Genomic DNA, 27,904 nt, shown 5'->3' with positions numbered 1-27,904 from the left:
TACTTGTTGCATTTAAAATCACCAATAGCTTTTTTCTTTACCAAAGCACCTGGAAGCTGATTTAGGTTGTCCTTCTTACAGAAATTGATGTTGAGAAGTCTCTGAAGGGTGTTGTGCTTGCAAGGGTATCCCAGAGCACCCAAAGGACCGCAGGCAGGGAGCTGGCTGCTGCCCCAACACCAGGTGAGAAGATGATGGCCAGGTGGCTGTCGCTGCTACAAAATTTAACAGAAGAAGCATGATGCTTGGATTAATACAGGATCTGTGTTACGTTAATGGCACCAAATGTATTTTGCTGTGATGGAGATGTATGGAAAGAAAGGTTTATAAATTAAAAACATATTTAGTGCAGTAGAATATATGCTAGTGTCTTTCAAGAGAACTTTTTTTAAAAAAATGAACAGTACCAGGAAGGAAAAACATAAGTACATAATAAATTATGACTCAGAGCAAAACTCTCATCGACTTTTAGAGGAAGGCAGGATTTAATTCTCACCGTAGTTATTAAGAAATGCCTCTCAGTGACATGAAGATGAGAGGTGGAGAACACTGATGTGTGGGACAGTGAACAGTTGTTAATTTCATTAATATTTAAACTGGACAGTAGGTTCAGAGTTATTCTTATAAATATCTTCTTTTTGCAAGTCTTGCAAAGTCATACAAGTGCCCCAAGATCCCAAGAATCTTCAAATAATAATTTGTCAGCCTGGCAGTTCTCAGCCTACAAGTCTCTCTACGCACCCAGGTGAAGAAGAGGCAAGAGGACTTCCAAAATGTGTTCAGGACAATAGCGATTTTGGGTTGTTGAAACTATTTTTGCATGGAAGGTGCCCCCCTCTAGGTGTCAGTTCTTGGTGGGGTTGGCATCTTTTCTCTCCACCAGTACTCTGGGGAACAAGCAGGTGGGTTTTCTGAAGCTAGGTAGCGTGGACTTCCTTGGTATGGAGAAATGTCTCCTTACTGATATCCTGTGCTGAACACCATCACAAAGTAATATTGGAAACCATTTATTCTCCAGGGCATTTGTGTGCTTCTCTGAGCATCAGCTTCGTGCAATAGGAGAGACTTTATGTCACAGGATTGCTCTAAATATAGTTAGCCAAATTGTTTTGCTTGGCCAAGTTCCATACAGACTTTTTTAGGTTTCAGTCCATGTAGGTTTACCCCTAATTTGAGCTTGAGACTTGAATGAACCCTAGATTTGGAGTCAAACTGGAGATGTATGATACAATTTTTGATAATACAAGGACCTGAAATTTGGACTATGCCAGAATAAATGCATATATTGATCCAAGGTTGTTTTAAATTAAACTGGGCTCGCTTAAAATATTCATGAACTGGAAAGGGTCAGTTAAAAGCTTCAAGCTGTGAGATTTATAACAGGCTTATCAAAGCAGATGCGTTTTGCATCATTTCTAACTTTTGACTGGTGAGAAGTTTAGATTTTTTATAAATTCATATACATTTTCTCTAGCAAATGTGTGTGTATATTTATACATATATAACTTTTTTTCAAATACATCCCCATATGCACCCTCACTCTCAGAACATTTTGCTTTTACTCTTCCTGCATTTCAGTAACTTGCCTCAGCTGTGCACCGTGTTGCCTTCCAAATGCAATGCATCATAAATTCATGATGGTTTGCCAAGCAAAAGAGGGCATTGAGCTTCTTTATGAAGAGGATATTTTTGCAAACTGGACCTCCTCTATATCCCAGTGGAATTTTATGATGCTTCCATATTACTCCTGTACAAAATTTAGGGACTTATAGATCAGACATCAAAAACAGTAATTAAAGTCCAACTTACTCTTCTTCAATATCTGTCTATCCTTTTCATTAGGAAGCAGAGACATACCTTTCCTATAACAGTCAGATCCAAACAGTCAGTGTAATGACCAGCCACCAGTGGTTCTGCTTCTCAGATTTCCAAACCTTCTTCACTGGAGGATATTGCTTATGCTGTTGTGTGTACCATTACATCTATGTCATGTAAGTCCCATACACATGGCTGGCTATTCAAAAATATTTGAACATAGACAATTAAGTGCAAAAAGCAGTTACCAGATGAACAGTTTGGTTTTGTGCTTGGAGACTGAAACCTGTGCTCGGAGTTGAAACTGCACTGGTACCTGTTTACTGAGAGTGGTCACAAGGGACTGGGAAATTCTGAAATGCCTGTTCTCTTTTAGGAATGGAAGTTTTTATTCAAGCATATTTTTAAAGCTCACAGACAAAAATAAACCTAAAGAGGCCTGCCTGTATGTAGTACTGAGAATCAAGCCCAGTTTGATAATGGAGGTCCGAGCATTGCTGCAGTTTGCACGACTATTTGCACCAGCTCTGCTGTACCAGTGTATATGCTCCACACACATCTTGCTCCTGCATGGTCTGCTCTGCTTATACCACCCCAGGTCACCATCTGAAAACCTAGTGAAAACAATTAGCATGAGAACACAAGGCAATTCTCCTGGCAAACTCATCTCCTTGTTTGGTTGGTTGGTTGGTTGGTTTTCAGTCCTGGCAGAACCTCACTTAAATGACAGTAACCAGGCATTCAGATGCTTCATCTGGTTTTGAGTCTGAAGAAGTTTCTGAGATGCCTGGAGAAAGGAGAGACCTGCCCATAGTCAGGTGGTGGACCTTGTTCCTAGTATTGCTTCATTACCTCATGGAAGAAAAGCCACGCTGGGAAAGCAATGCAGATTTAGTAGACCTGACCTCACACAGATGAAGGGTTTGGCTGTGTAAAGATCTCACAGACCTCTAAAATCCCCTTTCAATTTTGAGAATGGGGCTGGGAAAATCCTGCACAATACATCACTACGGTGTTGCTTGCTTTGGTCTTGGAAGGAGGCACATTGTGTTCTGTGGAGACCCTGGGTCTCGCCGCTTCAGGAGCCAAGTGAGCCTTTATCACTGGCAGATGAGTGCTCATGCACAGTACAGCCAAGGAGTTTTCATTAGTCAGTGGCCTCTGCTATAATGACCTCTGATTTAATGTCCTCAGGAGCAGAGAAGCTCCTGGAGCTCTTGCTGGGATGATGGGCCTTTGCAAAGATCTGTCTCCTTGTTGCTATTCAAGCCTTAGAGGGGTAATTATGCTACAACTGACTCACAAGCAAGAGAAAGCTTGTAGGCTTTCAGCTGTCTTTAATTTTGCATTAGACAAAAAGCGATAAAGAACTTGTTTTCTGTAATCTATGGATTTAACTTTGAATAGCAGGTGGTAAATGTTCCAACAAATATGTATATATATATCAAATCTGTGAGTGCCCAAATATTTACATCTTCAGCCAAACAAAGGCTGGAGACTCACGTTGCCTGAGGGGAAGATTGTTTTAGAGAAACAGGTTGAAAGGAAATCAAGAACAGGAATTACAAATTTTCTTTCAGAGATGAGTGGTTGTGGTAGGAAGGAATCACGTTCCTGATAGATCACTGGCTTAGAGAGGTAAGCCGGCTTGCAAAAAGGGGTGTCCTGTTGTCTTTTGAGCCATGGTCTTGTTTCCTTGAGTATTGTGCACATTTGAGTTGAAGTCTGTACAAGGAACATGCCAGCAGTAGTCAAAGTTTGTACCAGCTTTCCCAGCATGGGCTGTCAATCTGGTTATATGGCAAGGGTATATGATCTGTAGCTGATGTATGGATCTGTGTTAGATGACAACACTAGTTAAGTCTATCAGTTCTCCATTGCTAGAATAGGAATCAGTAGGAACATCAATGGATTTTTGGTGGCACATGAGCCCCAAAATTCTGGCAACTCTAACATTTCTAAAGTAAAACCCAACAGTAAGGATATATGAGCTTTTTGCTTTCCACGCTGGTCTGTCACTTCAAAATCTAAGAATGGCTAAAATCATGATGTATTGTGTTTACCAGACGGCTGTTAAGCAGAGCTAGAACTTCTCTGGATAGTGAAATTTGTACGAATGTCCAGTCCCTTATTTAATCTTGCAGTGTTGTAGGGTTTAAAGACTTTCTTGAGCAAATTGTAAAAATCGTAACTCTCAGGCTTAAATTTTTCATCTTTTAATGTTCCTCTTATGTTTTGAGTGGGGGAGACCAGAAGGTCCTAGTCGATCTCTGTTACCTGCTTCTCTTGTATGCCCTTTTCTTTAACATAAAAAATCCCAAATCATTTCCAGGTCTTCGTATAAGGGGTTTTCCATAGATTTGGTTGTTCTATCACTCACCTATGAGCTACTTCTGAGTAATACTGGTGTACTAGCCTATAACACAATGGTTCTGGTCTATACACTGGAACTATAGTTCCTGAGTTTTGTGGTTTCTTCTCCTGAAGAGTGTATTAATTGCAGGTGCCGAACTCCATTGGGACTTAGAGTCCTCAGCAGTGTAACGCAGTGGTGTATCTTCCCACTGGAAAACTTCCTGTTCTCTGATGGAGTTTGCATGTCTCTGTTGCTAGTGGAGGGCAAAAGTTTGCATGTTTGTGTATGTTTGGGAAGCCTTTATTTTCAGGAATGTTTTCTAGAGGGTCAAGAAAAATACTGCTAATATGTAAGACTCAAGAGATAAAGACTGTATTTGACCTTTGCTTGTGGGCTGTTTACAACAAGCTGGAACCAGAGTCACGCTGCCTAACGGGTGCCAAAAAAAAAGGCAAATGTAGGATAAAGGCCAGGACAAACAAGTATACTTTGCTATGCTTTTGATGTGTTCAGTGACAGATGCTCAAACTTGGGGTTTTGTACAGGTATGTGTCACTTGTCAGAAGCTGCAGATAGAGCCAGGCCTTTTTTAAGAATTAGGGAAATGTGGGCAGGTGCAGTACTCTAAGGCAGAAGGAGGAAAACAGTGAAGAATGTCATCTCGCCTCCCCTTGTGGCTGATGCAGCCTTTCCTGTACATCAACACATGTTAAATCTCTCTCATCCAGGCTTCCATCATTTTTTATTTCCTTTGCTGCTACATCTTTTAGTCTTGGACACAAACTGCTGATTATCCTATTCAAAGCTCTTCTTGGTCTGTCTTGGTATATGTGTTCGTCAGTGAAATTTCACCATCCTCTCTCCAGCAGATATGGATGGGGCTTTTTTTTGCTGACTTACTATAATGGTATAAAGGCTTCATTGTGTATTGGTCAAACACTCTGTAAATGTGCAAACTTCATTTTCTTCCTCCAGCTCCTTCCCTTGCTTCCACACTTGCAAAAATAGTTATGGCTGGAATTGGGTGCTACCCACCCATTTCCAAACAGGAAGAATTGACAGAACACTTACAGTGTTACCTGGTGCTTCTTGACCAGTATGGCTGAGTTGATAAGGAATGTATCAGTGATCCAGACATAAAGGTAGGAGTTTGTGTCACATAAAAATAAACCTAGGATTTCATTTGCTGGCAGGATTCTGAATAGCTTGGTAGAAGAGAAAAAGTATATGGAAAATCAAATGATTAATTGTCACACATATCTGAAATACAGCAAGAAGAAAATAACTGTGAAGTTAAGGGGACATTTATTTTTTTTTTTTTAATTAGATTCCAATGTGTCTGTAACTTCATGAAAAGAAAGATAAAAACATTCTGGAATTCAGCTTTTCAGTTTTCTATATTTTACCATATGACTGAGTTTAAATGTATTGGTGTATTGGATATGTTTTTCCATTTAAAAAGCTCTTGTAAACGAACTACTTATTTACATGAAAGAAAAGGATTCCCAGTGCAGCCCACGGTACTTCTCCCTCCAAGCCTGCCTTGAAAGAAGGTTGCTATTTCGTATTTGGCTCTAGATTTCAGTGTTCTCAAAATTAAAAAAAAAAAAAAAAAGTGTCCTTAAAACTAAATAAAACATATATAACAGCATTTCTGACTGAATGAATGAGCACTTCCCCTGAATAGACCTATCTGAATGGCTACTCAATGTTTAGTTAAAAAAGAAATATTAAAAAGTTGAAATAGGGTGCTGAATGAAGGTGAGGGACAGAAAAAAAATATGAAGTGTGTCATGTGAAAAAAGAACTCCTTATCCAAGAAGATCTTGGTAAAACTTTAAATGGAAAAGTGACACTCATCAAACGATTTCTATATCATCTGCACTGAATAATTTACTTTTGGGTGAGATTCACTAACATCATTGCAGAGGAAGTGTAATTGAAAATTATGAAAGCTATATCTTTATTGTGTATTACAGCACATGCCTTTGATATGGCGTTATGTCTGCCACAGCGGGAAGTGTTTTTCAGAAAAAGTAAAATCTCTGGGACAGATTCTCAGTGGTGCAAATCAGTGTTACTCCACTGAGAGCATCCTATGTGAGGAAGCTTCTTCCTGTACACCCAGAGTCCCATATCTCTGGAATCGCCTGGGGCAAATTACTGATCAATTTCAGGGAAAGTTTACATGGGCAGAGCTAAGGAAGAGCTCTGCTCTTTTGTTTGTAATGGACAGCTCCAAGGTTATTTAAATGTTATGGGTCTTCTGCTCAAAGTTTATATAAATGTATTTTTTCCAAGTGCAATTTAAGTAACTGTTGTTAACGATTGCTACACGATGTCACAGATCCCCATGGTTTTGCATACATCCTTAATCCAAGCAGCCTGTTAATTGAGGTCTGGATCATGCACTGGCTTTGATAGCACAGACCCTTCAGCTTCAAAAGGTGCTTCAAAAGCAGGAGTTTGAGTAGGAGCCGGTCTGAATACAGAACTGGTATCTAAATTGACTAAGGTATGCTGGCTAAGGACTTGCTAAATGTCTTTTACAGTGTACGTGGTTAGCTCCATGGCTAAGGCCCCATCCCCAGGTGATTTGTAGAAATCCACCCCTTGGTGAGGGCCATCACAAAGGGGCAATGCTATTTTAAGGCACTTAAATCACATTTGAGCAAAGGATTTTAGCCTGGCCATGTGCACTGGAGTGAGCTCTTGCTGGGCAGAGCCCCGATGCCCAAGGAGAACGGTCACCAGCTCCTCCAAGCTCCGCCATTTCCCAGATGACTTGTGCTGGTGGAGAAAGTCTGCCCAAAGTAGAACACCATGAGTGACATTAGCATTCGGAGAGCATCTGTTCACCCATCCCCAGTTAGCGAATGACTGTCAAACTGAGACACACGTCTATTCCCAATCCAACTCCTTAACCCCTGCTTTGCCTAACCCACTGCCACGTCTCCCAGGGCTGTTTCTTGTGGGAGAGGCAGGCCCGTGCTGTGCTCTTCGGTAGGCACGCGAATTAATTATGAAAGCCTGACTACCTTACTAGCAAGCATCTTGCTTGCCAGCGCAAAGAGAGTGTGCATGAACCCTCTATGGACAGTTCTTTGATGTACCATATATATGCCTTTCCTGGTCAAATGCCCTTTCCTGTTCAGAGATGTGGTTTTACTCTTCTGGAAGGAGAGATGGAAACATTGGCTGCCTTGATAGCTCGGATGTATTACCCATCATGAGTGAAAATGTGTGAGTGTTGTGTAAAGATCTGGATCCTGTGAGGTTACGGGTTCTTCCTGATTTTCTCAGGTGAGCCCTGGCTGAAGAAAGGTTGGTGACCACTTTCATAGCCTATGAGAAGCAGTGCCTGAAATGGCTCAGAGTACAGAATAGTGCACCAGTGCTTCCAGGATTTGCTGGTACTTTTACAGAAAGGGAAATGCCACAAAACATATTTTTACATGGGTTTCCACAACTGCTTAGTGCAACTTCCATTTCCATCGCTGACAGAAAGTCTAAACCGTCCTGCGCTCCCAAAGGATATATGTGTGTGTGTGTGTGTATAGGTGAGTAGGATTTGAATGTTAATCAGCACTTGCACAGTACTTCAGAGCTATTTGTGCAACAATTGCCTCTTTGGAAGAAAGAACAGTGTTTTTATTACTTTTGAAGACAGGCTGATGGAGAAGAATTTGTCTTGTTGGCTCTGTGTCGGAGATATCTCCAGAGTCTTCATCATTAAACTATCAGCATTTGCCAAGAGATACCACACAGTAACCACAGGTTTTGCCGTGTCCCCTCGAGGAGCCCGGTGCAGGACCAGGACCTGTGACGTTAATCCAGAGTGGCTTTTGGTGTTTAATATCATTTCAATGGCAGTCACTGCCAGTCCTGTGAAATACCTATCACCCTAGTCCACATTGTCACACCACATGCTTCATCCTTGGCCAGCAAGGATGTTCAGTTAGCAGCTGGCCTTGTGGTAGAGTATTGGATTGAAACCCTTAGGGCTGCAGATTTGACTGTCCAAAGGCCTCCTTGTGTGACCTGCGGCAAATGCCTTAAGCCCTCTGCTCATGTGGACATATGCATCCTACCCGGATGTTTGGGGAGGTTCTGGCACACTTGTCTCCTGATCTTGTTTTGACCTTGCATGGTGCAACTCTAACATGAAAGTCAGAACTTACAAGGATGTATTGCATGCTTTGCTTCTCCTTTAAAGGCAAGAGATTTTGAGCTTTCTGTGAGTTCATTTATTTATTTGCACAGAACATTTTTTAATCAAGTTTGCTACTTAAAACTTTGCAGGCAATTAAATGGGTTTGCTCAACAATGACAAATTATTATTTTCCAAGCCCTGTGAAAAATACTGGTGAGCTTATATTCCAGTCCCTGAACTGTTAAAAACCCATTCTCATAGGTGTATTAAATGTAATGCATTTTCAGATACCATTTATAAATGTCCAGTGGATAGAATTTTATTTTTTTTTTTTTAATTTCCTTCATCTGATCTAGGTCTTTGATAAATACTACAGACAAACTGAGTGCTGTAGGATCAATCTTGACAGTTCTTCAATAAAAGGCTGTGTGGTTCTTCGTCAGTGTCTTCCTTTCAGTGACAGCTGCTTTGTTCTTTTTCAGTCAGATTTTCTAGTTAACACATCAAAAGTGTATCTGTGTACACGCAGTACTGAGAAAACAGTTCAAAGAGGCAGGAGATTCACTTTTAACTCTTCACTGCATCTCCCTGCACTTGTCACAGAAGATAGCTCATACAGAAAGCTTCAGAACAAGGTGAGGAGTTCACCAAGGAGCACTGTGAAGTACAGCACATGTGGATTAGTCTTAAAACACAAATTGGTCAGTCAATCCACTTACCATCCCAAATTAGCTTTCTTTCGAGCCAAGCCATTAAGTGATAAGAAGTTTTCAGGTTTAGGCAGCAAAGCCTCGCATCGGACACAGATAAAGCTGTATGTTTGATCAAGCACTGAAGTTTTGTCTGATGGTTCTTACTATGGTGTCAATACCTTAAAACTAATTAAATTGAGTTCAGTGTTCAGTTTAAACTAATTTCTTTGGAGGGTTGCCATCAGCTTCTAAACCAAGGTAAATAGTAAGAACAAAGAACTGCTTTGCATATCACTTATCTATTGTGGCTGAAAATTTATTTCTGACTATATTTTTAACTGCCCATGCTTCACCTATCAGCTCACCAACGTAGTACACAACTTGTAATGCTTTCTGCTACATCTGTTAAACATTGCTCTGGTAAGGAGTCAGATCAGCAGAGTAAATTTCTAACTCAGGAGAACATATTCATATAATAGAATCATAGAATCATTTTGGTTAGAAAAGACCTTTAGGATCAAGTCCAACAATTAACAACACTCTGCAGTTTGGAGGGAGAGTCCCATCTGGCAGGTGGGGTTGGCAGTGACACCCTGTAATATGGGCACAGCCAAGGGACCCACTTCATTGTCATAGCTGGGGAGCAGGTATATCTCCTGCCTGCCTCAGCTCAGTCTTCTCCTTTCATTTTTTATTGTTTCCTTCATTGCTCCTATTTCTCTGTTTTGCTTTTGTTTTAATTGTACAGCAGTTCAGAGCATCTGTGCACCTCCGTAACCAAAATCTATGCTTCATATCCTAAGCAAGATAATGTATCCCACATTGGTCGAAAGTAAGGGGAGACCTCATTGTCCCAGCAGTGCCAGGATGCAGGAGGTGAGCAGTGACCCCATCCTTCCCTCTTTTTGTTCTTCACCCAGTGCTACTCCACTCCCTTGTCTGTGTCTGCAGGTAGGGGTTACAGCATCTGGTGGTGAAATTTCCTGTGTTACCCAGACCTTGCCTGTGAAGTGTGAGTTGTTAAAGGCACACAGGAGCTGTTCAGGCACGGCTGTGTTCCCCTTAGCTCAGCACTACCCATCAGCTCACACTGACACGTCCTCTGTTTGACTCCTGCAGATAATGGAGAACAGAAACATGCATCTTCCTGGAACAAGCCTCACCAGACAATTTCTCCTCAGTTTGCCCTTGTTGTACCCTCCTGCGGTACATACAGCCTCAAACATGAGGCAACAGAGCATGTGGGAAGACAACATGAAAGCCACTGCTTGTTCTGGACTCTTACTCAGGTTCTGTCATCTCAGGAGTGGGATGGATACCCTGGTGCCAAAATCACCACATTGCCACAGAACGGGATTTGCCCAGTCTTGGGATTTTCTGTAGCAGTCTTGTTAGAAACCATCAGAGGAAGGACAGCTGGTTACAGGAATGGATAAGGAGGTATGTACCACAGAATAAAGATTCTTCCAAGAAAATGAGGGGGAGTTGGTGATTTATGTGTGGTGGAAATGAGTCATCATTAAAACAGATGGGTTGGAGGAATAAAAAGGAGAGCTCAGTCCTAGGGTGGACTCCTGGGAGGTGGAGAGTAGTTCAGCAGACGTGTTCTCCAGGAGAAACACAGAACTGTGCTAGTATCCTCTTGGGTACAGAGGAAGCCTGAACCACATGCAGGACAGGGACTCTGAACCTTAACACCTGAGAATGCCCAATTGCTCTGCAAACACCGGTGAACAAAGCACCATTGCCTGGCAGGAGTCCTTATCCCAGTTTCTGATGAGACACAGAGCTGCGAAAGAGGAGGCATCACTGGAGTCATTGGAAAATAGAAATGGCCACGTTTGAAATTTTGTGTGGATACGTAGGGAAGAAGAGTAACACAGTGAAAATGAATATAATGAAAGACGAGAAGTAAAGAAAACATGAGTGAATAGGAGCCTCTAGTAGAGAGGATATGTTTTCTGTTAAAGAGATAATTTCTCACTTAATGCTTCTGGAATATATTCTAGTAGGTGAGCAATCTTTTTTTTCTGGAAAAATAGGCTTCTCCCTCTTGGTATCATTATATGTTACGTTAAATTTGCCCAAACCTAACAAAATAAAAAGTATTGCAAGTAAGATTTAGGGTGGAAAATAAGCACTAAACAGGTGTTATAAATTACTTTAATATTTAAGAATGTCCAATAGAATACTCCTTTGGGACAGATGGTTATATGTTTATGCATATTTGTTTTGCAGAAAGATGACTTTGCAACTAGCTGGTGAAGGAGATACACTATGGGGCAGCTCCCTTCCAGAGAAGGTGTGTGGGTGGAAGAAAGATGCTGAAACAACCAGGTCAATCACCTTGTCCTCCCTGATTATTTCTGTGTTCTCACATTTCCAAAAAGTTGGGCATTGTCCAGCAAGTTTGCACCTCCTTGGTTGATTTCTTGCACCTCCACCCCCATCTGACTCCCTCACACTTCACTGGCTGAGATATACGGTCTTCAGTGCTGGCCCCATTTTAGCCAAATTCCCAAATTTTTTTTCCACACTGGAAATCATCAGCGGGAATAATCCTATTAGTTTCAGTGGTCCTCTGCTGTCAACTGACATTAGCAATAGTCAGTGAAGGATCTGAAAAATATTTTTTATATACTGTCAGCCAGGTAGAAAGGTGGCAAAAGCAGTGCATTAAAAAATCTGCATTTATTTGTCAATATCAGTGTGCACTGTCAGTAACCTCTGGCTTACATTGTTTTATCGTGTCAATATTTCATAGCATCATAATGCTATTATACGGCTGACTAATGGGAATGGCTATTAGCAGTGTTGATGTAGTTTGAAAATAGCAATCCATATTTTATGGACCAGAAAGAGACCAAGCCTTTACCTTAGACCTTAGCAAGCGTAAAAAGGGAGATAATGTAAATGAAATTTACCTTCTCATTTCCATCTTCCTCCAATTAGTTCATAATTCACATATTGTCCGTCTGCTTTCATGCTTTGAATACATTTCTACAAATTAAAATATCCTGAGGAGGTCTGTTGAAAATTCATCCTTTTCTAGCTTGAGGTAACACAGAAAGCTCTGCTCTGCCCAGCCTGAGAGACTTAGTAAATCACAGCTGTCCTTTATATTATGGGCTAGTCAGCATTTTGAATGATTTACTAAAGTTAGCAATGAAGTATATGGACCATTGCTGCAGGGTCTCTGGCAGGGAAGAACAGGGCACTGTGACCCCCTAGGATCTCAGCTGCTGACCATAACATCTGTGACCACAGTCAGGCTTGGTGCAGACGGGATAGCTTAGTTGTGAGTGCACATGATGCAAACCTTACTGAGAGGGAATATGCACCAATGGACTGCACTTGATGTAAAGTCCTCCCGCAGTGGATGGAACTCTGGTATTTTCATGGGCACTGGGTTTAAGGCACTGGCCCTTTTTACCTGCCTGGGTATCCAAATATAATAAAAACTTTGGTACCTCACAGAGAAACATATCACTCTGTCTGAAATCCCAGTTGTTCTTGCCTAAAATGATTCTCCCCTTCTCTTGGAGGTCAGGAGGAGACAGACACATCGCTGCTCTGAATCTGTGCAGGTTTCTAATACATGCTACGGAGGGGCCAAGAAAAAAATCCGTTAGGCTGTAATAGTCAATCTTCTGCACTAACCTGCTCTAGACCTTCATGGAGTTAAGCCTATGACATTAAAGAGAGAAGAGAAATGAAAATTGCAAATGGCCTGTGAATAGCCTGAATCTGAAAATCTGCCATAATGCAGTTTTATACAAGCCAACTAAATATACTTTAATAGTAACCTAATGGTGGAGCTAGAAATTAAATAGATTGTGTGTTAATTAGGTATTGGTTAATGCTATTATTTCACTTCATTATTCCATATTCCACCCCTGAAAGCTGGAATTCACACTTGTGCTGAGAGGATGAAGTTGTCCCAGGCAGAGCAGACCTGAAGAAGACCCTACTGAAGCCTTCAGTGTGGAGTGTAAGCGCATTTACTCTGTGAGGACAGCTGGAATAACACATCTGAACTTTGCTACTTCAACAATTAGCAGCATATTATTAGTGCATTATGAACTTGTTTCTAAGGAAAAAAAAATAACCTCCCCAAGCTAGAAGATCATTAGTAAAGTATTCAGAGAAGGTGATGGGAAGCTTTCATCAAGACATCCCGTTAAAATGTTTTACATTTTTTACCTTGACCTTTATTGTCCTCATTACACGGTATGCATTATTTATTAAGAATGCTGTCCGCAGTGGTGGGCAGCAAATTGCCCTTCAAGCTAAGTGTTAATGAACTAGTGTAAAAACTTCCTGAGAAGGGGAGGATTTGGAAACCCCGTGGTCAGGGTGGTGCATCCCAGAGAGCCAGATGTGTTGTCAAAATTCATTTTACAGTTATGGACACGATGTCAACGCCTCATGTGATTGCAGTGGGTTGTCAGTGCAGAGGTAAGCTTGCTACAAAGAGTGGTGAAGTAGCTTAAATTAGTGAAAATTCAATTTATACCAAGATTTCTTAAAACTTCTCTGTCATTTATGTTTCCCTTTGGATTGAGGCGCTGACTGTACGCGGCTTTTTCTTTGACGGTCCAGTGATGGGCGAGAGTTATACTACACTGTCACAACAGTCAATTGTAGAATGAAAAGGAGAGGAACATAAAGGATAACTAGGTTTTCCCAGGGGAAAAATAAAACATCAGTTCTGATATATCTGAGACATCATTATAGGTGTTAAAAAATTAGATAATTTTCTAGTGGGATTTTGCAAAAAATTCATATTTTCTTCCAGTCCCCCTGAAATAATGTATTTTCATTGTACTGGTTGTGAACAAAAGTTTGTTGTTTTTTTTTCCTAGTCATGTCGTGTCTAAAAGCCTGTGCTTTCCAAAACGATTGGCATGTCTTCACCTGTCCCTTGGGATGTTTTATTAGCTCCTGATTCACAGTGAGCCTGAGCCTTTGCTCTCTGGCAATCAATTCTCATGGGCAGCCACCCAAAAAGAGGAACTAAAACCAGCAATAATTTTCTGAAATTCAGAGCAATGAGCAGTTTGTACCATCAGCTGTGCTAGGATGGATTTTACCATTCCTTTCTGTCTCTGAGATGCCTGTGTGGAGGTCTTGGATCCCCCACGAACTGGGTTCCAGCATAGTGGACAAGACTCTACAAGTTCACTGATATGATTTTTCCCATCTCTGGGATATTATCCTGTCTACAAAATTGCAGATACAGATTTTCAGGAGAGGAAGACCAGATTATTTTCTTCCTTGACCGTTTTACTGTCCTGCTTAAGCATTTTGTTCCATGCAATCTATGTGTCTGGACTACACATTCTATCTAAACTTTAGAAAAACATTATTGGCATACTTTAAGGCTTTGGTACCATGGCACTTGCCAGGTTAATTTTCAGTCTTGCCTTTATTAATCCTGGTTTACCATTTCCCAACTCTTGCCCTGACATAGCCATAAATCTTCTGATTCGAAGTCTGCACCATCAGAGACCAAGAGCAGCTTACTTGATCAAGAAGGGAAGAACCTGGTCTTTGGTAATTTGTGTAGAAACCATCAGATCACTTGAGATCCTAAGCTATGGAGACCTAATTTTGTAGGTAAGAGCTGTCCTGTAGCCAAATGCAGTAGTCTTTACAGTAGGTCAAAATGAAAGAGCAGGCCAAATGATATGACTCCTCCTTGCTCAAGTTCTTTGCAGCCTGGCATGTCTTAAAATACAAGACATTTCAAGTCCTTTCTGCTCTAATTATGTACAATGGTCTCTCCCACACTGTTTTCTGAATGTTTGCTAAGATCCTTCTTTCAGGTGTGTCTTTTGGCAATAGGCTTTGTCAGCTGCCTGCTGTGAGCGTCTCTGTGTTATCTGTTCCAAACTAGCATTGCTCTATTAGTGCAACTCTATTGCTTTTCATCCCACTCAACTAGCTGGGTTGGAATGCTGCAGGAAAAGTGTCTTGGTCATTGAGCGGGGTTTAAAAGTATGTGATTTAATCTAGGAAATTTAAATGGAAATATTTAAGGGCAATGATTTCACTTTTCATGTAGTTAAAAGGAAATGGGAAACGTTAGCTTGCAGAACAGAGTGCGAATGAAGCATTCATACACCATAGACAAATTAATACCACCCCATTCAGTGAAAAAGAAATCATAAAGTTTTTTTAAAGGAAATTGTAAATAAGAATTTGTAATCCAATATTTATTTGCCTTGGTTTCTTCAAAATATATAGTTTCCAAATCTGAATTTAAATATTTATGCAGTAGCACATATTCCTGTTATAGCTAATATAAGTAATATATTTATCTTTCAAGGCAGCAATATTTTTTCACTCAACCTTGACTTTTAAGTTTAAATATGTGGATAGGAAGCGGTGCTATCTAGAAGTTGTTGTCACTTATTTCTATGTAGAAATCAAGATAATTCAGACTGCTCTTTTAAGAGGCAGCATTTTTTATTTCTGTGTTCCAGCTGATCAAGCAGATTATGATGGTTATTGTCAGTTTTCATTTTTCTTCCTTGAGTTTGATACATTTCTGTATGTACCTTCCAAAATGAAGAAGTGAATTTCCACAGTGAGTGGAACTGCTGGGAAAAAGTTTGATGATAAATTATGCTTTTCCCTGTAAAAATCCGGGATAAGATTTTCATTCACATGAAATCTGTCTTGGATCATTCTTACGCTTTAAAGGGAATATCATGGGTATATATTTAGAAGAGCATGAGAGGGATTTAGGATAACTGAGATTCTTGTCCATATCTCTGAGGAGGTGGAAACTTCTGATTCTATAGAACATTTCTGATAGATCCCTGACATATTCTTGTATGGTAGTAAATCCAGTGCAGTTATAGCCATTTACTTCTGCTGAGGAAGTGATCCTGAGACCCTTCAGTTCTTGCTGATTTTATTTCCAGTCCTCAGTTTTGCTTCGGCATGAAATTTTCTTTTTATCAGACAGGTTCTCTAGAACAGTAAGTTTTACTTTATTGTCCTAATGCTCAGTGGATAACTTTTCCCCTAGAGAGGCCTTCCGTCCATCAGTTTTTCTTCTTTTTCTCTACCTTTCACCCAGTTCTATAGCAAAAGTGGGTGGCTATGGAGGTTTATTTTCTCTCTGGAATAGACCATCTTTTCCTGCATTGGTATCTTACTCCAGGAGTCCCTGCCAGAGCCCATGAATTCACTGCCTGGGAAGGAATGGGTCTGTGCTACAGCAGATGGCTCGCTGGGTATGTGAGGTGGAAACATGCCGAAAGGCACCTTTCTCCTGGGAAATAGTTTTGTCCTGTTTTGGGAGACTGCAATGTTGGTTTTTCTTTTTTTTCTGTCCTGCTGAAGAGGTTTGAGTCAGCTCTGGGAAACACCTCAGTCAACTCTTAAAGAGGTGTGGCTCCAAAATTGATTCTTGCCCTATCGTCCCAGTAACAGAATACATATAAAGTCCCATTTTCTGAGGTGTTGGTTTGTAGAGAGAGCTCCCAGTGGTTTTCACAGATTTTTTGAATGTGCAGCTCACTAATTATTCCAAAAGGGTTTTCATGGGCTGCCATTTCTGTGGCTGCACCTCATTCACTGTCTTGAGCTCCTCACCCAGGAGGACAGCAGTGGAAGAGTCATCCCTTCCCCTTTCCCAAAAAGGAAAGTCTCTCATACACCAACATTGCAACAGAAGTATTATTCTGTCAATACAACGGCCCTTGGGATGTCAGTTGAAAAAGATAAAAAACCTGAAGTCAAGAGAAAAGCCTAATACACTTGCAGTGACTTTGCATACACTCTGAATGAGCCATCACTGTGTCAATCAAGTGTCTAAGACTGAGCAATCTCACAATGTCAACGCGTGCTCTGTGCTAAAATCAATGGCAAAGTTCCTATTAATATTTGGAATTTTCTATTTTCTCAGACTCTTAAGGCTATTTTCATATCTTTTGAATATTCAGTAATGCATGTAAGAAATATTGCTGCTCTTCAGCAGTCTTTTTTGTTTTCTGCATTAGCAGTTGTGTGACAGTAAAGGGCTTTTATGAACCCACTTGCTGTCTCCCTTTTGTACAAGGATGCCTTGAAAAGATCTCTATCAGCTCTGTGCACATATACTGAAAGAACAAAATGTTCCCTATGTGGTGAAACTCCCTGTGGTTTCTAAACCTGTCATCGGCACCACTTGCTTGCTCAAGCCTAGCAGAAGAGTCCAAGCAACCTTAGAGAACATTTAATTTTCAAAGGCTTGAGTGCTGGTACAGGCAGACTTCTCTCTGGTCCTATACAGATGACAGCCCTGGTCTAAATGCCTGGAAGAACTTACTGCATAAACCCAGCCACCTGGAATTATGTGACTTTTCCCATAACTTCGTAAGCTATAGGGAGACTTATCAATGGCTTTAAAATCATTATCCAATGCCCCATTAAATCTCCCTACAGCTGAGTTATAAGATGGGAAATAAGAGACGGCAAGCAGAGAATATTGTTCCTCGGCACAGTATAGCCGCCTACCGTACCAAGAGAGCAGAAGGCGAAGCAACACCGGGTTTCTGGAGATAATGCCGGCACATCAGCATTAGGCAATAACGGAGAATGTATTCCTCATCCTTCTTCTCCCCCAGACAGCTAGAGGTGATATATCTTTTGGCACTGTCAGCCTAATCTAGGTCAGTCCTATTGTCAGGCTCCTCAAATAGTACCTGTCCACAGTTAAAATTTATGTTGGAAAAGCATTAATGCAAGCTTTTAATAAGATGAAGAATTTAACAGTATGCTGTTATCTGGAGATGATATATTTTATATACAGGAGACATATTTAATTAGCTTTGGAATAGTCAAAGTGGCTCATGCAGAGGCAGGCATAGCTGTACCTCCACTCCTTTCCTTCTGTAATTAGAGACAGCAAATGCAAAGCACATATTAAGTTTTCTGGTAGCTGAGCTGCCTTGTGTAGACCTTCATACACACTGCTGCTCAAATATAAATTAGCCCTTGCAAAGCACGCTTGCTAGATAAATAAAAAGGAAGAAAAGAACTCCTTGAAGTTTCACTTTTAGGTACCCACGGCAAATGAGAAGGCTAGGAGCTGCACAACCTGGGAATGGCTCAGGTCCTGCAGGAAGGAGGATGACTGCAGGTAGGTGAGATGCTCTGGGTTTGAGGCCCTCACTGCACTCAGGGCTGCCTCTACGAACAAATCTTTCTCATACATCACTTGATCTTGTGGGCCTGGCAGGAATGTGGGGAGCTGGGTCGTTCCTGTCCTTGTGGAACTCTCTGTTTCGTCCTGCTCACCCTGTTTCAGAGTAAAGATGTTCAGGTACCCATCAGAAGTGAATGGGTCACTTGCCTCCTGCCTAGGAGATCCTCTGGAGTCAACAATGCAGGTGAAGTCAATGACACCATTGACTGAAGCTACCATAGATGATCCTGTGCAGGTTATTATGAACAACACTTCAGGTGATCCTTTTTGTCTCTCAGGCCTCGTCTCTTCCTCTCAATGCATGCCAGAACCTGGCAGGAAACCATATATTTCATTGCCACGTGCTTCTGGAGGCCCCATGCAGAGCAGCGTCCAAGGACATCCTTGAAACCCTGTGAACATTTCTGTTCCTCAATTCAAGCACGTGCAAAGGCTTCACCCTGGATTATGACCTACCTGTGCACCAAAATGCAAGTCCACAGTAAGAAGGTTGCAGGGGTGAGTGTGATGCTAAATGACACTACACTTGATTCCTCCTCCTTTATCTTTTCCTGCCCAGGTGATGGCAGATGCTCTTCACTAACAAGATGACACTTCTTTGAGCCACACTCATTCTGCTCACCCCACGTGTGTAGCCCAGGTGTCGAGATGCTCTGTACCACCATGGATGGGGTCATGTCCGGCAGCTGATGGCTGAGACACTGTTGCATTGGGACGGCATAGCAGTGTGACAGCCAAGGTAAGCACAGCTCTGCGATAACCTTTGTCTTTGGGACAGCTTCCTGAGAAGACTTCAAACACACTCTGGCGGATAACTTATTTGTTTTTTAATGCCAAAACAATTTTAAAGGATTGGTGATAAACAGAAAGACTGTTCAGAAGAGTCACATTTATTACTACATAGCAGTGAAATACCTCTGAAAAGTCAGGAAAAATGTTTTAGTCCTCCCATAATGATGATACATCTGAGGTTAAATAGCCACAGATTTTATAAATACAGTCTTCTAGGCTATTAAGGCTTTTCTGCTGGCTGAAAAGCTACAAGAAATCACCATAAACTAACTAAATTTAAATGGCTTCTGTTAGAAAAAAACAGTTCACTATTAATAAGTTGTTGAATAACAGGCATTTAAAGAAAGACATAACTATGATATTAAATAGATAAATGTAAAATACTCTGTGTGCATTTAAATGTGAAGATCACATTAGGAGTAGAAAATTACAAAAATTTAAATACTGTAGGAGGTTGTTATGTAGGTAGTCTATAAAAAACAGGCAATTTGGAATTCCTCTAAAGAACATAAACCCTAGATAGAGCTGCTAGTTCTTTTGATAAAGACAGGTCTCAAGCTGAAGGTTTGATGTTTAAAACCCCCAAAAGGTGTCTGAGTTATCTTTTTCTAAGGGATTATATAAGATAAAAGCTTGCACTGTAAGTCCCTATTTTAAGAAACAGAGTTGCTAGGAAGTTGCTAATACGAAAGGCTAATTGTGCATGCAATACAAGTATCTCTCCATTCACAAAATAAAGTGCTAACATTTTAATAAAGGTTGAAAGTTATCTGCTCAGGAGCTGCTGCAGGGTATATGTCACTCAGGGGCTGCTGCCTCATCCCCCTCAGCACCGTGGCTGCTTCTAGTCCAGTTTCACCACTGGGTTGTCCCATGGATGTTTTGGAAGCACTGGTGTCACTTACAGCAATGTTGCGGGACTAAGAAGGTGACATATCTAGGTTTGTACAGTTCAATCTTCCCAAACTGTTCACATATCTACTTATTTTATTCAGTTCATAGTGTTTTCTTCCCCTTCCCACCTCCAGTGTCTCCCCCAGAAGTTACTATTGACTTGCATCAATTAGCTTGTTTGCCATGGGATATTTTCTATTTTGGATGTTGGGACCTAGGTGTCCAAGATACAACGCAGTTGCTCAGCACTCCCTTTGCTGTGAGTGAAATGAAGTTTTCACTCCTTATTTAAGATGTTTTGTATCTGAAAAAGGCTGTATTCCTTTCTGGTTGTGTCTCCTTTCTGTGGATTAGGAGTGCAAACCTGGACTGCTAATTTAAGAATTGCAATTAGTTGAATTTCTACAGCTTGGTGAACTTAATTAGGCTTCAGGGGCTGAATTCAAAGCTGGTGTGAAAAATTCCTCCATTGGATTTACTGATTTATGTGAGCTAGATCCAGAAGGAGACATGTATTTTAATGTGAGATGAAGGAAAAAAGAGCCGAGCATGACCAGGGCAGCGGGGACCCTATACCCAGCACCACCACATGGCCTCGTGGCACAGGGCAAGTCCCTTTCCTCTCCTCTTCCTGAGCTGATAAACCCATCATGTTCAGACCATGCAGTCATGCATTCCCACCCACAGCATTTCAAGGGCTCATTTTAATCATCGAGGTCTTCTATTCCTTGTAATACAGCAAGTTATCTCTGTATAAAAGATCTTATATCAGAATTAGGAACCGGATCCTCAGCTGATGTAAATCAGCGTTCCTTCATTAATGTGGCATACCCTGGTGCTATCGATGTAGCTGGGTTGATTTATGGCAGCTGAAAATCAGGCCTCAGAGCTTCCTTTTATTAAAACATTCTTGATCTGTAAAATAAAGTTCTGAATAAGATGATGGTGACAGAAGGGGATAGCCTGCTTTGTAGTACCTTGTTCACTAACATTATAAATGATATGGAAATTCAGTTGATGTTTTGCCTTTAAAATATTAGTTAAATCATTCTGTCAACACATATTTTTTAATACATATCCTCCCTGTCAGATTTTACACTTAATCTTGGAGTCTGTAGACAGCTCAGGAGCATCGCTTTGCACAGCGACTCCTGCATCAAGGTCTCCTTTTCTGTTATATTCAGCTTGCATCTGTTTAAACACAAGATACGAGATAAATTATAGTGCCAAGCTTAAACATACATCATCAGGACTCTGATGTGAGGCTCTGGAAATGGCAGGCCAGATGGTGTAACGCAAAACTCAGACATCACAGTTTGTCATGCCGTGCTCCAGTCCACCCTACTAAAAATGGACTTCCCTGTGCACTTAGTCAATCATCTCTCCAGTGACCAGAAAGCAGAGGTCAAAACAAGAGATGTCATGAAACAAAGGTTGTGGTCTTGCTCGGCAGCTGTTCAGCCCTCCAAATCTGGACATCGTCCTTGCTAGCTACAGAGACAAAATGAACAGTGGAAGGAGATTATTCCAGATGATATTACTGGGTCTAAACAATCACTCTAACATTTCCTTTCTATTAACATAAAAGAAAATGTGTTTACTAATTTTGTAGAACAGAGTCAAGGATATAAGGACCCATCTGGAATAATGTAGTATTAAAAACCTGTTTTTTTGGAGGGAGCCAGGGAGATCAATACATAAATAAGTTCCTGTGATGTTTACTCTGGGGGAACTACATAAAGACCATCCAGAAAAAAACAAAACAAAACCCAACAAGTACCTCTCAATATTTATTAGAGATGAATTAATCAGAGAGAAGAGCAGCAGAACCAAAGCACACTAATTTGAATTAAAGTTTTTGGCATTAATTTTGATTTATGATATAAAACTGCACTTGAAATGTGCCCACACTTCACATTTTTTACACAGTGACCTCAAGACTATATTTAGAAAGTAGTCTTGCTGCTGAACAAGACTCAAGATTGTATATAAGACACTGCTAGGAGCAATTGTATTTCATATTGATTGATAATCAAAATACTTGTGTTTGGAGGATAATTCATCATGGTGTTACTTGAGTTTCCTGTGTGTGCAATTTCAGTGAAACCTGAGGGTTCAGTTCTTCTAAAATAATTTGAAAACAGTGAGCAATAAGGGTCCTTTGCTTTAGTTACGTAGCAGTGCAAATCCTGGAATAACACAGTAGTGAACTGTGCTTTCTGGTGCTAAAAACAAGCAAGAGAAGGAAAGGAACCACAACTTGCATCAGCAGATCAAACACCTCGCAAACCCACTGCATTTGAAACGTTGCTCCTAGTTATCAGAGGAATGTTTGTTATATTATACAGGGCAGGTTTGTTTGCTAAACTCTGCCAGCTGGGGTAAAATGTGTGTGGAATTTGCTCTAATTTAACAAGGTAAGTTACTCCTCTCACTGTTACACTTTGCAGTAGAAGGGGAGGTTTCTTCACTCATAAAATGCTCATCTGTGAGATTTTGTTTTTTCAAGCAGCAACTTCAGCATGTGTTTGAGGAGTGGAAAAGATTAAAATAAAACACACCGGCCTTTAAAAAAATTGCTTCAATTTACTATTCTTTTTGTATTTTCAGACTGCCCTGAGAGTAGACGGACGAATAAGAGGCTTGTCTACCAGCATTGATCTATGCACTGTGAAATCCAATTTAACATAAAATAGGACCACAGGAAACTTAAATGCTTTACCCAGATTCCTGCTATCTCCATGCAGGATATACTTGATCATCTGGGCATTCCTTTGAACAAGATAACACATGCACTGGTGCAGCAAAATATGGTTCTGTTTGGAAAACAAACAAACAAGCAAACAAACAACCCCCCCCCCAAACAAAAAACAAACAACCCCCCCCAAACAAACAAACAAAACCCAACAAAAACCCACGAACAAAACACAACAAAAAAACCCCACAAACAAATACTCAGAGTTGTCCCTTGAATACAAGTGGAAATGGTTTTGATTCTTTACAAGGATTAGATCATTGTTTGTTGCCTAAAAAGAGAATTTTTTGAAGTACATGTTGACAATACAGTTAACTTGTTGGAACGGGCCAGTAAATGTAGAATCAGCTTGTTTTTGAAGTGTAGAGTTAAGCTGAATTGTATTTATGGGAGCAAAACACCAAGAGCCCATTGGTATTTTATAGAGCTTTGATTTGATAGGTTATTGATTTTGGCTTCGGGGGATAAGGCCCCTGTTGAGAAAGTATCAAACTCACACTGAATAAAATTGTCAAAAGCCTTAAAACCAGTAGTGAGGGACTGGCTAGCTCTAAGTGTAGCGCTTCAAATGGAGTGGGGAAGATATGCCTTATTGCCTTCAGAACTCTGGAAGCAGTTATGTGTATTAAATACTGGAATAACTTGATATTTTAAAAGCTTATACGCTCATCCAAGTAAAATGGGTTTAGAAGACTGCTGGGAGTTTCATTATTTTATGACTAAATCGATACCCAGATTTATGCCTTTTGGACATAGAAACTTGAATTTAATTGAGAAAATGGATCTAATGAGGATAGACATTTTTAATGCAGGTGCCCTTGTTTAAAAACAGACATGCATACAATTCTGTTCCACATGGAAAAAAAAAGAGCAACTTAGCTTTAAGGATTGAATATACCCACCAAAGAGGGTAACACACCCAAAGCATTTTTTTTTCTCCTATATACAAAATTAATTAGTTAACACAGGAAAGCATATTATTTTCCAACCTATGAGCAAAATTAATGACCAGTTGGCAATAACCTGGACATCAAAATCAGCGCTATTACTGATTCAAGTGCAGCATCAGTATTTCCTCCTTGCCCATTCTTTGGCAAATGTGTCATATTTATGGTACACTTCTGCTATTTTCCTAGCTATTATCTATAGTGACAAAAACAAGGAAATTGTATGAAATAGGTTTAGCTAAATTCTGCTTCCTGTATGGAATAAATTAAAAAAAAAAAAAGCCCCAGACAAGTATGTATGCATGCGCCTAATTTTATTCCTGGCTCCAAGACCAGCTTTAGACCACATGCTTTGCCAAATCGAAATCAAAATGCAGAGTAACCCCATTGACTTTAGTGAAATAACTTGTGATTCAGTCCCATATATTTGTCTCAGTATGTGTTTCATTGGCTATAATAGGCAGAAACTATTTATGACACAAATTTCCTGGACTTTTACAGGCACAATTAGCACTCTGAAGGGCAGAAGAAAACTAGTAGGAAAAGCTAACAGGTATAGAAATGTAGATGGAGAAGTCATTAACATTTCATTTCTTCTATACATACACACACACACACAAATGGCTCTCCACTGGGAATGTACACATCCTGAACATTCAAATTACACACTGAGAATAGGTTTCTGTTGCAATGCACTGCAAGAAATTTTCAAGTTTATAGTTGGTAAGAAATTTGCATTTACTATATAGAGAGACAAAATGATGGAGTATATTTTGCTCTTTATGCTAAACTTCCACTGATTGTCATGGGAATATTCTATGTGTGGAAAGGTAGTAGAATCTGTGCCTTTAACAGCAAACAACAGTGATAGTCAATGATGTTCCTGTCTGCACTGAAATAAAGTGCTAATAAAAAAATCTGTGTTCTTATTGTTTAAAAGCCACAGTCGATAGATTTTTATTTTCCCTACTGACTTGAACAGTAAACTTCTGTAAACAAAATCTGACATGACTATCTTATTACATGTAATTTAAATGTATACTCTGAAAAAAAAAAAAAAAAAGAATAAAACAACCAAAACAAAGATGCCTTCAGTGAAAAGATGCAAGGGAGACTTGGAAAGTCTCAGGTGGCACTGCTTTTCCCATGTTTTTTTCAGTCATTGACCCCTGACTTTCCTGTTCCTTGCAGAAATATCACGGAGCCACCTTCACACAGGCGAGGTGCTTGGCCCAGCATGGGGACAAGCTTGGCAGCTTGGCATTGGAGCTGTGGTGGTTGTTGGTCCTGTGCTTTGGTGAGCTGCACCCAAACCCACAGAAGAGCTCCCGAGAGGAGCAGGAGCCACATCAGGAGCTGCACTGTTCCGCTGCCTCCTCCCTCCCCTGGAACTCCCCCGGATACCAATCAATGTCTATTTTCCTTCCATCACCAGCCGGGAATTTTAATGACCATTAATGAGATTTATGCATAGGCTTGAAGGGTTATGTAGACCCTGCCATGGCAGGGTCTGTACTCCACCCACCCAGAGGACTGGATCAGACATCGCTTTTATTTGGCAGCCAAATTTGTCCCTGAAGTTAATGGCAGATTTGGGTGCAGGTATAAACTTGCACACCACACACACCGGCTGCAGCAGATGAAGATGTGGGGGGAGCCAGTGTGTTTCTGCTGCACTGGGGATCGCGCCTGGGGTATATGCTCTGTGGTCCAGCCTGGCCTGAGCATCCGCAAATGTGCAGCTGCAGATAGCTGTAAATAGCTCCCAATAAATATAAATCTATAGAATGAATAACTGCAGGGTGTGCGTTTTGTATCTATTACTGCTCACTGTGCTGATAGAAATTGCCCGACAAGTCTTTCTTGTTTTATTCAGGCGAGCAGATTTCTATTGGAGTTAATGGCATGACTGTCACGTACAGTGAGCTGGATTTGTGCATCGTTTTGCCCCAAGTAATTTTATAGGCAAGAGAATCCCATGACGAGCCGATCAGATGTCCTGCACAATGCAAGCTGTATAAGTTTATCCCATGACTCCTGTGTGAAGCTTGACTGTTGCTAACTAGTTCTGCAAGTGTGGCGTGCTCAGAAAGAATTAGCTGCTTTTTAAAAATAGATTACTTCCCATCACATTCCAGTATTTTTACTGAGTGTTTTTCACACTAATTTTCTGTGTCTCACTCATACTAACGTTTCTTAAGATATATATTTTTTTTTTAATAAACAACATACGATTAAGAAAAAAAAAAAAACTGGAAGGAAATCTGTAAGGATAGTGCCAAGGAACTGCAGAGTACTGGAATTATGAACATTTTTCCACATTGATGTACGTTCAAAATAGATCTCATTTTCCTGAAATGTTTGCATGAAGCAGGAGCACGGGGGAATGAAATCCCTGTAATGGCTATTAAACTCTTTCAGGTTGGTTTTGTCCATGAGATGTGCTGCAAGGACCGGTTCAGCATCTCTGTGTCAGGGACAGTATTGGGGCAGAGAGGAGCATCGCCCAGCTAGGGCTTATGAGCAATGGCAGATTTCTCTGTAGGGGATACAAGACCAGCCCAAAGCCTGAACATCTGCCATAGCATTGCCTTAATGAACCTACTCGCTGCTTCTCTTACAGTGACAACAGGATGTAAAATATAGATTGGAAGATAAAGGATACACTTTTTACCTGTTAGTAACAGTTTGTAATGGGATATTCCGAATGACTCTGACAGTCCCACCCTCTCTCCCCTACAAAGAATGCCCAAGTGAGGACTATTCATTTGGCTTCTCCTCAAAGAAGGAGGCTTTCAGCTTCATGATTAAATCTACCTAAACTGCTTTTAAAAGTCTGCACTTTCAAGCTAGAGCAATTTGCATTACATTTTTGCCAAGCCTTTTTTTTTTAAGGCATGTTTTTTTGCTTTATTCTGTACATGAATACAGTCCAGGTAAAATATTTTTAATTCATTTCAGGCTGGATTAGTTATTGGAAAAAAAGATATATTTTTTTCCTTGTTGTTACTTGATTTAATTAGTGCTCTGTTTTTAAAATGGCAAGCCAAGCTTTGCCAAGTCTGGCTCTCTGACTCATGCTAACAGGGTTTTATAGCCCCACCTGCATCTGAGAGAAGGAAAAAAGCCCCAAAGCTTTATTTTAACTCCATGTGCGTACCTTGTCCATTCCTTTAAAACACACACAGGTCCCAGCGCCCACTGTCTGCTCACTGCTGGTCTGTGGGGGGCTGAGCTGAAGCCCACCAAAACCCAAGCCACTGGTGGTCTGTGGGATCTGCAGGAGATGCTGCTGCAGGCAGGGATGGAGGCAGGCAAGGAAGCTCACTAATGTACCTTGTTTGTTACAGATATATAGTGGGTAAGGGAGCTTGAGGGAGAGAAAGCTTTTAATTTTCTATTATTAATATTCTTCCCCTCTTATAGGAATTTGTGCCTTCTCACCTCTTCAGCAGTTGAGCACCATGCAGGTGGATCCAGGCTGCTTGCAGTGACCCAAAACCTCCCTTATTTACCCAACCTCCACGTGAGGTCTGTGAAAGAGAAAAGATGAAACCGTAAGTCCCTTCCTTTTCTTTTTTTTCTTCTCTTCTCTCTTTTCCCTTGCTCAAACCAGAGGTTTGTGGCCGTAGCTGTGCTTTGCACTCCCGGACCACACGCAGATGCTGATGGAGGCTGCGGGTGTGAGCGTGCAGATGTGCACGCGTGTGCAGAGCCCCGGCTCCTTCCCACCTCACTGACCCCAAGGCAGGTCTCCCTTCTTCGGCTCGCCAGGAATCTGGGAGTGAACATCTAATCCCGTTGGAAAAACATCATATTTACCATTGCTGAGGCTTTTTGCAGGATGGGGCTTGTTGTGGTGAATCTCTTCGGTTTGAAAAGGTTTTGCGTAAAAAATCTTTTTTTAAATTATGAAAACTGTCCAGGTTTTGACATTTTAAAATTTTTATTTTTTGCTTGGAGAATTTAATTACTTTATTCTTTAGGCTAAAAACAATAAAAAAAATCTGTAAGGTAAAAAATTTAAAAAAATATTTCACAATTATCGAAATGAGTGATTTGCTTTAACTCTGCTTTTTTTCCCCCAATGTTCAGCTCATCAATTAATTTTATTTTTAAATCCCTCCTTTTTTTATCCTAAAAAGGGGCAGGAAAAAATCATCAAAATGTCAAAACCTGGGAAAACCCCATCTTCCCAGGCCCTGCACAGAACAACCTTCCCACAAAGGTGTCTGGGTCTCCTTGTTTCCTTCCTCCATGGGTCCCAAACCCCCATGCTGGAGGATGTGGGATGAAGC

The 27,904-nt window shown here is 40.7% G+C and overlaps 1 long non-coding RNA gene across 1 annotated transcript; it reads left to right on the top strand.

Moving 5' to 3' along the window:
- Nucleotides 1-80: 80 nt before the first annotated feature.
- On the top strand, nt 81-10,450 carry LOC135580428 (uncharacterized). The gene is made up of 3 exons (XR_010474962.1): nt 81-183; nt 9,765-9,892; nt 10,136-10,450. It is a non-coding gene; the product is annotated as an uncharacterized LOC135580428 (long non-coding RNA).
- Nucleotides 10,451-27,904: the final 17,454 nt, after the last annotated feature.

This window comes from Columba livia, chromosome 10, assembly GCF_036013475.1.
Source record: "Columba livia isolate bColLiv1 breed racing homer chromosome 10, bColLiv1.pat.W.v2, whole genome shotgun sequence".
Lineage (NCBI taxonomy): Eukaryota > Metazoa > Chordata > Aves > Columbiformes > Columbidae > Columba > Columba livia.
Note: the sequence above shows the minus strand (reverse complement) of the source record. Positions and strands in the feature narration are given on the sequence as shown.